Source organism: Aquarana catesbeiana, linkage group LG06, assembly GCF_042186555.1.
Source record: "Aquarana catesbeiana isolate 2022-GZ linkage group LG06, ASM4218655v1, whole genome shotgun sequence".
NCBI lineage: Eukaryota > Metazoa > Chordata > Amphibia > Anura > Ranidae > Aquarana > Aquarana catesbeiana.
In genome coordinates this window covers 266899193-266910220 of record NC_133329.1, presented here as the reverse complement: position 1 = coordinate 266910220, position 11028 = coordinate 266899193, and positions in this window count along the sequence as shown.

Genomic DNA, 11028 nt, shown 5'->3' with positions numbered 1-11028 from the left:
GGGAAACAGGCATGTACTGGCCATCGGGACTACTGGGAGTTTCGCGGTGGGCCGATTTCAGTGACAGCCAGTCAAAGTAATGGCTGCAAGGCTCATGCAGCCATTAATTTTAGCACCACTGTACTGCCCAGTGGCATCGCTAGGGGGGTGGCTTTTGGGGCCATAGCCCCGATTATGGGGCCCATAGCCCCGAGTCTCTCAGAGACCATCTTTCTCTGCAGCCGGGTCGCAAGTGTGACAGGCAGCACGGGAGAGGCGGGCGAGAGAGCAAAGAGATGACATCATCTCTCACCGCCCGCCCTGCATCACTGCTATTCTGCTCTCACTGTGCAGCCACAGGCAGCAGAGAGATGACAATCTCTCACTGCCTGCCCTCTCTCTGGGGACCCTGATGTAAGGAGGGGCTCTCTGGGGACCCTGATGCAAGTGGGGGGCTCTCTGGGGACCCTGATGCAAGTGGGGGGCTCTCTGGGGACCCTGATGTAAGGGGGAGGTTCTCTGGGGACCCTGATGTAAGGGGGAGGCTCTCTAGGGACCCTGATGTAAGGAAGGGGCTCTCTGGGGACCCCAGTGTAAGGAAGAGGCTCTCTGGGGGGCTTTCTGGTGACCCAGATGTAAGGAAGGGGCTCTCTGGGGACCCTGATGTAAATGGGGGGCTCTCTGAGGACCCTGATGTAAGTGGGGGGGCTCTCTGGAGCCCTTGATGTAAGGGGGGCTCTTTGGGGACCCTAAAGTGAAAGGGGGAGGTTCTCCGGAGTCCCTGATGCAAGGGTGGAGGCTCTCTAGGGTCCCTGATGTAAGGAAGGGGCTCTCTGGGGACCTCGATGTAAGGAAGGGGCTCTCTGGGGACCCTGATGTAAGGGGGGCTCTCTGGGGGCTCTGAGGTAAGGAGGGACTCTCTGGGGACCCTCATGTAAATAGGGGTGGCTCTCTGGGGACCCTGATGTAAGTGGGGAAGCACACTGGGGACACTGATGTAATGATAATGTATATAATGTAATATTTATATATATATATACACACACACACACATGCATATAGTATACATGTGTATGCCCGCCCAATCGCATGACTTTCTTTACTTCGCTGCTATTGGGTCTAGCCCCAGATCGTTTGTACACCTAGCAACGCCCCTGGCACTGCCTATAAGAGAAATAAAGTAGAATGCTAATGGCCAGTGAAGGGGGGCTTGGGTGGCCATCGGGGTTGGATTTTGCCCAGCCGGCCGGTATGGGAGCAACCTGTCATCTGCACTGCCCATCACCTTACTTCATAGTGCGCAACCTGGCTCAGCCTCAGCACCGCTGCATTGCTGAAAGGCAGCCAATGGCTGTGCAGCAATGCCGGTTTCTGAAATTCCAGCCAATGAGGCTGTAGCAATGTTCCTGTATGATGTTAGCCCTTCCAATTCAGGCAGTGATGTGAGAAGGAGGGGAAAAATACAGAGGAGAATAAGTGAAATTATTAAGAGGTGAGTGAGGACTCCTTATGTTATGCTACTTATGTTTTTTTGCGCAATTGTGTATAGCTTATATACTGTTTTTGTGCGTGTTTGCAAAATTAAAGTGGGCCGGTCTGGATAAAGTCAGGGAAAAATTTTTGTCCTAGTCCAGCCCTGATGGGATGCGCGCCTGATTGATTCACTCACCGAAGCTGTGGACCACAGGGTTCCCATAGTCCTATATTGGAAGTTTATAGGAGTATCTTAATAGGTTTTGATTAAAAACTAAGTTCAACTTTTTTTATTTCAGCATCCCTATGTACCAGTATAGAATGAATGTACTTCTTTTGCATAAATAAAAAAAGCTTTCTATTTATCCTTCACAGCCCTTACGTCAGTGCCGATGCTCGTATAAAAAAACGACTTCATTAACTCCTGGAAGGCCCTTAAGACTTGAAAACTGTTACTACACAGGAAGTAGTTCACTAATATAAAATAAATAAAACATTCCAGTATATATACCATCATTTGTAGACGCTATAACTTTTACGCAAACCAGTCAATATACACTTATTGGGATTATTTTTTTTTTTTTACCAAAGACAAGTAGCAGAATACATTTTGGCCTAAATTTATAAAGAAATGCAATATATAAGATTCTTATTGCAAAAAAACGTCCAGAGCCCCCAAAATGTACAAATAAATGGGCATACGATCTTAATGTTCAAATTGGAGCAGAAGAGTGGGAGAAACTATTTATTCTCACACATTGCTTATCACCGACAACTAAAGCCTAAGAAACAAGCTATAAGCTTATTTCTCATTGGTATCGATGTCCAGCATCCCTGCAGCATATATACCCAGATGCATCTGACATATGTTGGTGGTGTCATTCTGCTAAGGGTTCATTGATACACATTTGGTGGGAATGCCCCCAAATTCATAATTTTGGGACAGGATCGTGCAGCTGCATACTACAGTTACAGGAGAGCTAGTCCCCAATACACCACAAATTACTCTGCTGTCAATTCCCCTAGGCTACTATAAAAATATTAAAAAGGGTCTACTTAGACACTGGTTAACAGCGGCAAGATTGGTTATCCCGCGACGTTGGCGATCAATACAATCGCCATCAGTGAGGGCATGGATAATGAAAATTGATTACTTTGAGAGGATGGAGACCCTCCTGGCACACGAATTGGATATATATGAAAAATGCCATCAGGTATGGGCCCCCCGGAGGACTTATAGGGAGTCATCAGGAAATTAGAATGATTTATGGGAATTTAAGCAGAATCTAAATAAGACATAATAATCTTTCAAAACATGATCTTTATGTGTTGCCATCATTTTCCCCCATGTTTTGTTTTGTTGTTTTGTTGTTGTGTTGTTCTTTTTTTGTTTTTTTGTTATGTAAGCTTGTATAATGTATTTGTAAATTGACTGGTATGATTATGCCATTAATGTATGCATATCTGTCTATTTGTATAATAATTTTCCAAAAAAAATTAAGATTGAACAAAAAAAAAGAAATTGGATTTTTTTTTCTTTTTATTGGATATGTTGTTTGGCAAAATGTAAGAAATACTGTGTTCAAAATGTTTGTTCTTTTTTTATTTATATAATACAAAATAAAAATCAAATACCACCAAAAGAAAGCTCTATTTGTGTAAAAAAATGACAAATTTAATTTGGGTACAGTATTGCATGACCACTCAATTGCCAGTTAAAGTAGAGCCATGCCAAATAGCAAAAAATGCTCTGGTCATAAAGGGGTAAAACCTTCCAGGGGACAAGTGGTTAAACATGCATGCTTTCCAAGTTGTATATTTGCTTAGCTGCTGGGCTTCTCTGTTCTTTGTATAGCTCAATACCAGTGGCCATAGTGACTATGCTCTACATAAAGAGCCGCATTCAAAAGTGTGGAGCATATAGCAACAGAAAGCCACACAATATGGTTGTGGGTATAGAAACAAATCACCCCTTTAAAATAATCACATTTTGTAGCTTTGCAGCAAGAAATGAAGACAGTTTTTGTTTTATCCAGCTGTATTTACTAGTGTGAGTTATAATATCCAAGTGGAAGATATAACACCAACATGTCAGGAAAAAAAAATCAAAAACAGAACTACTGAATTAGAAAAAGCATCACCCCCCCCCCCCCCATGTCAGTATTTTGTTGTTTTGCTTTAATTACAGCCTTTTGTCTGCTGGGATGTCTCTGCTAACTTTGCACATCTAGACTTTGCAATACTTACTCTTCTTTGCAGAACTGCTCAAGTTCTGTAAAATTTGATGTTGATCGTTTGTGGACTGCAGTCTTCAAGTCATTCCACAGATTTTCAATGGGGTTCAAGTCTGGGCTCTGACTAAGCCATGCAAGGACATTCACCCTTTTCTTCTTTAACAACTGTGTGGTCATTTTTGCTGTGTGCTTTGGGTCATTGTCATGTTGGAAGATAAACCTTCTTCCCATTGGCAACTTTTTGGCAGAGGGTAGCAGATTTTCCTGAGGAATATGATGGTATTTTGCTACATCCATTTTTCCTTCTATCCTGACAAGTGCTCCAGTTCCTGTTGCAGAGAAACACCCCCATAACAGGATATTACCACCGCCATGCTTTACTGTAGGAATGGTGTTATTTGGACGGCGGGCTGTATTGAATTTCTGACAGACATATCTCTTGGGGTTGAGACCAAGTAGTTCAATTGTAGTCTTACCTGACCACTGTAAACACACCTTGAAGGTTCTGAGGCCACATGGAAAAAGGTGTTATGGTCACATAAGTAACACTGAATTGTTTGGTTTGGCTTTTATTTAGTTCCCTGGTGATTTGCTGAGGGGTTACTGATTTGGAAGGTGCAAGAATTGGGCTCAGTGGCTATAGCTGCAGCTAAGTGCAGAAAGGACTGCGCTGTATGAAGAATAATATGTAGTATTGTCAATCTCCCAGGTAGAAGTCAGCATAAGCTAGAAATATGTTTACAGTAGACAGGTCCCCCATCACCTTAGAACGCTAGCAGACACAGATTGTTGGGAGTGGGAGAGGTTAAATGGGCTGTCTCAACAACTTTGCCAGCATCTTTACCTGTAGGTGTCAGCATATACCCCCATGGTCTTTATTATTGTAAGCCTGTGTCCTCTACTGTACGATTAGGAAGAGTTTTTTTTTTTTTTGCAGTTGCAGTGTCATCTCTTTCATATGAGGAAATCCAGGTCTTTAAAGCCAGCATTGGTGGTATACCCAGCTCAGTAAATCCTCTTCATGAGCTGTTGCATGTGAAAAACTGAAGGCCCAAGACTTAGCACAGCTATGATTAATTGATGGCAGGGATTCAGCACCACTAAGACCTAATTCTGCAGCCTGTTATGTGCAACATTCATGAATAAAAGTACAGATCTGTTTCGTTTTCTCTGTGCATGGTATACACAGTAAAAGCAGAATTCATTAAGCTGGAAGGTTGTACATTAGGTTATTTCGCCATCTTGTGGTCATTTAATAAATTGTCAGTTAGTATTTATGGAGCACAGGATGTTGCATAAAGCCCAAAGGCTTTTTTATTTTATTTTGGCTAAGCTTGTACAATAAAACCTTGGACAGCGAGCATAATTCATTCCAGACACATGCTTGTAATCCAAAGCACTCATATATTAAAGCAAATTTCCCTATAAGAAATAATGGAAACTCAGATGATTAGTTCCACAACCATTTATTTATAGGTCTTTCTGTTTATAGTCCATATAAAAAGATTATAGCAATTTGATAGGTTGTATAACCATAAAATGTCCATTCACAAATGGAAGCCTCCACAACGGGATTAGAAGCAAAATCCAGCAGGAGCTACAGAGTATAAAAGAGAAGAGAGGCGCCTCTAAGTGTAGCAATATGGTTACATTTAATGAAGGTACAACATTTAGCAACTCACATGGTTGATGATTAAAAGAGGCACATCTAAGTATGCAGGCATCTGGGGTAAAGCTGTCCACATAGACCTTTGCCCCGTCGGCTCTCACCGCTGTCAGTCTGCAATCGTGACTGGGAAGACTACCCTGCAGTAGCGCGATCTGAAAGCGAAGCTTGAAGCACTCATGGAGCGCAGCATGGAAGAGAGGACATCAATGGCAGTGCAGAGGATGATCTATGTGGACAGCTTTACCCCGGATGCCTGCTTACTTAGATGTGCCTGTTTTAATCATCAACCATGTGAGTTGCTAAATGTTATACCTTCATTAAATTTAACCATATTGCTACACTTAGAGGCGCCTCTCTTCTCTTTTATACTTAACCACTTGACGACCGCCTCACGTAGATATACTGCGGCAGAATGGCACGGGCAGGCAAAATCACGTACCTGGTATGTGATTGCCTTCCCGAGGCGGTCGCCTTTGGTCTGGCAGCGATCAGAGATGAGGGGGGAGGCCATCCATTCGTGGCCCCCCCTCTCGATCGCTCCCAGCCAATGAGAATCTTCCCCTGCCTCTGTGTAGTACACAGAGGCTGAGGATGTGATGTCATCTCTCCTCGGCTCGGCAGTTTTCGTTCCGGCGCAGAGGAGAGAAGACTGAAATGTGAGTGAAAACACTACACACATCACAGTAGAACATGCCAGGCACACAAAACACCCCCCTTTACCCCCCCGATCACCCCTCCTCCCCCCCTGTAACAGTGACACCAAGCAGTTTTTTGTTTTTTTTTTCTGATTACCGCATTGGTGTCAGTTTGACAGTTAGTGTGGTAGGGCAGTTAGAGTTAGTCCCCTTTAGGTCTAGGATACCCCCCTAACCCCCCCCCCATAAAGTTTTAACCCCTTGATCACCCCCCATCGCCAGTGTCGCTAAGCAATCATTTTTCTGATCGCTGTATTAGTGTCACTGGTGACGCTAGTTAGAGAGGTAAATATTTAGCGACAGGGACCCCCATATACTACCTAATAAATGTTTTAACCCCTTGATTGCCCCCTAGTTAACCCTTTCACCACTGATCACCGTATAACCATTACGGGTGACGCTGGTTAGTTCGTTTATTTTTTATAGTGTCAGGGAACCCGGCATTTATTACCGAATAAAGGTTTAGCCCCCTGATCACCCGGTAGTGATATGCGTCGCCCCAGGCAGCGTCAGATTAGTGCCAGTACCGCTAACACCCACGCACGCAGCATACGCCTCCCTTAGTGGTATAGTATCTGAACGGATCAATATCTGATCCGATCAGATCTATACTAGCGTCCCCAGCAGTTTAGGGTTCCAAAAAATGCAGTGTTAGCGAGATCAGCCCAGATACCTGCTAGCACCTGCGTTTTGCCCCTCCGCCCGGCCCGGCCCAGCCCAGCCCAGCCCAGCCCAGCATCGATCGATCACTGTCACTTACAAAACACTAAACACATAACTGCAGCGTTCGCAGAGTCAGGCCTGATCCCTGCGATCGCTAGACATGTGCATTCGTTTTCATCCGAATGCATTTTCGTCCGAATTTCAGGTATTTTCGTTATCATTTTAACAAACGATAACGTAAGTGCAGAATCCGAAAAACGAAAGATCCGACATAAACAAATGCTTTATTTTCATTTTCGTTGCTACAACAGTTCGATATAGATAGGAGATTCGACATGATGATGACAATAACAATCTGTGTCTATCGAACCTGTGGTTGAATGTGCCTAACCTTAACTCTATTAGTCCAAGATTATTCTACATAGAGAGAAAAGATTCGACATAGGAGAGAAAAGATTCGATGTAGGGGAGAAAAGATTCGACGTAGGGAAGAAAAGATTCGACGTAGGGAAGAAAAGATTCGACGTAGGGGAGAAAAGATAAATAAAAATAATGATGATGATGAATGTTATTGGCTGATTGTAACCAAAGAGGAGGAGCAGTAAAATAGCTAGAACTAAGTACACAAGTACTTTGGCTTATGGTGTCTGTTGAAAGTTCTAAGAAGATTCGACGGAGCAGGCAAACTATACGGCGTCGTACAGTTTAGATGCTCCGTCGAATCTTCTTTGAACATTCTACAGACACCATAAGCCTTCAATGACAGATTCGACCTTAATTTGGATTTTCGGACGAATGCAATTTTTAACAAAAAACGAAATAAATAAAAAAGAATTTCGGGAGTAACTAAATAAATTTATTTTTCGGACGAAAACGAAATTCCGAAACGAAATATTTCAGTGTGCACATGTCTAGCGATCGCTAACAGTTTTTTGGTAGCATTTTGGTGAACTGGCAAGCACCAGTGGCCTAGTACACCCGGGTCGTAGTCAAACCAGCGCTGCAGTAACACTTGGTGACGTGGCGAGTCCCGTAAGTGCAGTTCAAGCTGGTGAGGTGGCAAGCACAAGTAATGTCCCGCTGCCACCAAGAAGAAGACAAACACAGGCCCGTCGTGCCCATAATGCCCTTCCTGCTGCATTCGCCAATCCTAATTGGGAAAACACACCACTTCTACAGCGCCCGTACTTCCCCCATTCACATCCCCAACCAAATGCAGTTGGCTGCATGAGAGGCATTTTCTTTATGTCCTCCCGAGTACCCCTACCCAACGAAACCCCCCCCCCCCAAAAAAAGATGTCGTGTCTGCAGCAAGCGTAGATATAGGCGTGACACCCGCTATTATTGTCCTTCCTGTCGTGACAATACTGGTCTTTGCATTGGTGAATGTTTTGAATGCTACCATACACTAGTTGAGTATTAGCGTAGGGTACAGCATTGCACAGACTAGGCACACTTTCACAGGGTCTCCCAAGATGCCATCGCATTTTGAGAGACCCGAACCTGGAACCGGTTACAGTTATAAAAGTTAGTTACAAAAAAAGTGTAAAAAAAAAAATATATATATATATATATATATAAAATAAAAAAAATAGTTGTATTGTTCTCTCTCTCTATTGTTCTGCTCTTTTTTATCTGCAATGTTTTATTGTTATTATGTTTTACCATGTTTGCTTTTCAGGTATGCAATTTTTTATACTTTACCGTTTACTGTGTTCTATTGTTAACCATTTTTTTGTCTTCAGGTACGCCATTCACGACTTTGAGTGGTTATACCAGAATGATGCCTGCAGGTTTAGGTATCATCTTGGTATCATTCTTTTCAGCCAGCGGTCGGCTTTCATGTAAAAGCAATCCTAGCGGCTAATTAGCCTCTAGACTGCTTTTACAAGCAGTGGGAGGGAATGCCCCCCCGTGTTTTTCTCTGGCTCTCCTGTCTCAACAGGGAACCTGAGAATGCAGCCGGTGATTCAGCCAGTTGACCATAGAGCTGATCAGAGACCAGAGTGGCTCCAAACATCTCCATGGCCTAAGAAACCGGAAGCTACGAGCATTTCATGACTTAGATTTCGCCGGATGTAAACAGCACCATTGGGAAATTGGGAAAGCATTTTATCACACCGATCTTGGTGTGGTCAGATGTTTTAAGGGCAGAGGAGAGATCTAGGGTCTAATAGACCCCAATTTTTTCAAAAAAAGAGTACCTGTCACTACCTATTGCTATCATAGGGGATATTTACATTCCCTGAGATAACAATAAAAATGATAAAAAAAAAAAAAAAGAAAGGAATAGTTTAAAAACAAGATAAAAAAGCAAAAAAGTAATAAAGAAAAAAAAAAAAAAAAAAAGCACCCCTGTCCCCCCCCTGCTCTCGCGCAAAGGCGAACACAAGCGTCGGTCTGGCGTCAAATGAAAACAGCAATTGCACCATGCATGTGAGGTATCACCGCGAAGGTCAGATCGAGGGCAGTAATTTTAGCAGTAGACCTCCTCTGTAAATCTAAAGTGGTAACCTGTAAAGGCTTTTAAAAATGTATTTAGTTTGTCGCCACTGCACGTTTGTGCGCAATTTTAAAGCATGTCATGTTTGGTATCCATGTACTTGGCCTAAGATCATCTTTTTTATTTCATCAAACATTTGGGCAATATAGTGTGTTTTAGTGCATTAAAATTTTAAAAAGTGTGTTTTTTTCCCCAAAAAATGCATTTGAAAAATCGCTGCGCAAATACTGTGTGAAAAAAAAAAATGAAACACCCACCATTTTAATCTGTAGGGCATTTGCTTTAAAAAAATATATAATGTTTGGGGGTTCAAAGTAATTTTCTTGCAAAAAAAATAATAATTTTTTCATGTAAACAAAAAAAGTGTCAGAAAGGGCTTTGTCTTCAAGTGGTTAGAAGAGTGGGTGATGTGTGACATAAGCTTCTAAATGTTGTGCATAAAATACCAGGACAGTTCAAACACCCCCCAATGACCCCATTTTGGAAAGTTGACACCCCAAGCTATTTGCTGAGAGTCATGTCAAGTCCATGGAATATTTTATATTGTGACACAAGTTGCGGGAAAGAGACAAATTTTTTTTTTTTTTTTTGCACAAAGTTGTCACTAAATGATATATTGCTCAAACATGCCATGGGAATATGTGAAATTACACCCCAAAATACATTCTGTTGCTTCTTCTGAGCACGGGGATACCACATGTGTGAGACTTTTTGGGAGCCTAGCCGCGTACGGGACCCCGAAAACCAAGCACTTCAGGCTTTCTAAGGGCGTAAATTTTTGATTTCACTCTTCACTGCCTATCACAGTTTCGGAGGCCATGGAATGCCCAGGTGGCACCAAACCCCCCCAAATGACCCCATTTTGGAAAGTAGACACCCCAAGCTATTTGCTGAGAGGTATAGTGAGTATTTTGCAGACCTCACTTTTTGTCACAAAGTTTTTAAAATTGAAAAAAAAAAAAAAGTTTTTTTCTTGTCTTTCTTCATTTTCAAAAACAAATGAGCTGCAAAATACTCACCATGCCTCTCAGCAAATAGCTTGGGGTGTCTACTTTCCAAAATGGGGTCATTTGGGGGGGTTTTGTGCCACCTGGGCATTCCATGGCCCCCGAAACTGTGATAGGCAGTGAAGAGTGAAATCAAAATTTTACACCCTTAGAAATCCTGAAGGCGGTGATTGGTTTTCGGGGCCCCGTACACAGCTAGGCTCCCAAAAAGTCCCACACATGTGGTATCTCCATACTCAAGAGAAGCAGCTAAATGTATTTTGAGGTGCAATTCCACATATGCCCATGGCCTGTGTGAGCAATATATCATTTAGTGACAACTTTGTGCAAAAAAAAAAAATTGTCACTTTCCCGCAACTTGTGTCAAAATATAAAATATTCCATGGACTCAACATGCCTCTCAGCAAATAGCTTGGGGTGTCTACTTTCCAAAATGGGGGCATTTGGGGGGGTTTTGTGCCATCTGGGCATTTTATGGCCTTCAAAACTGTGATAGGTAGTGAGGAGTGAAATCAAAAATTTACGCCCTTAGAAATCCTGAAGGCGGTGATTGGTTTTCGGGGCCCCGTACGCGGCTAGGCTCCCAAAAAGTCCCACACATGTGGTATCCCTGTACTCAGGAGAAGCAGCTGAATGTATTTTGGGGTGCAATTCCACATATGCCAATGGCCTGTGTGAGCAATATATCATTTAGTGACAACTTTTTGTAATTTTTTTTTTTTTTGTCATTATTTAATCACTTGGGACAAAAAAAATTAATATTCAATGGGCTCAACATGCCTCTCAGCAATTTCCTTGGGGTGTC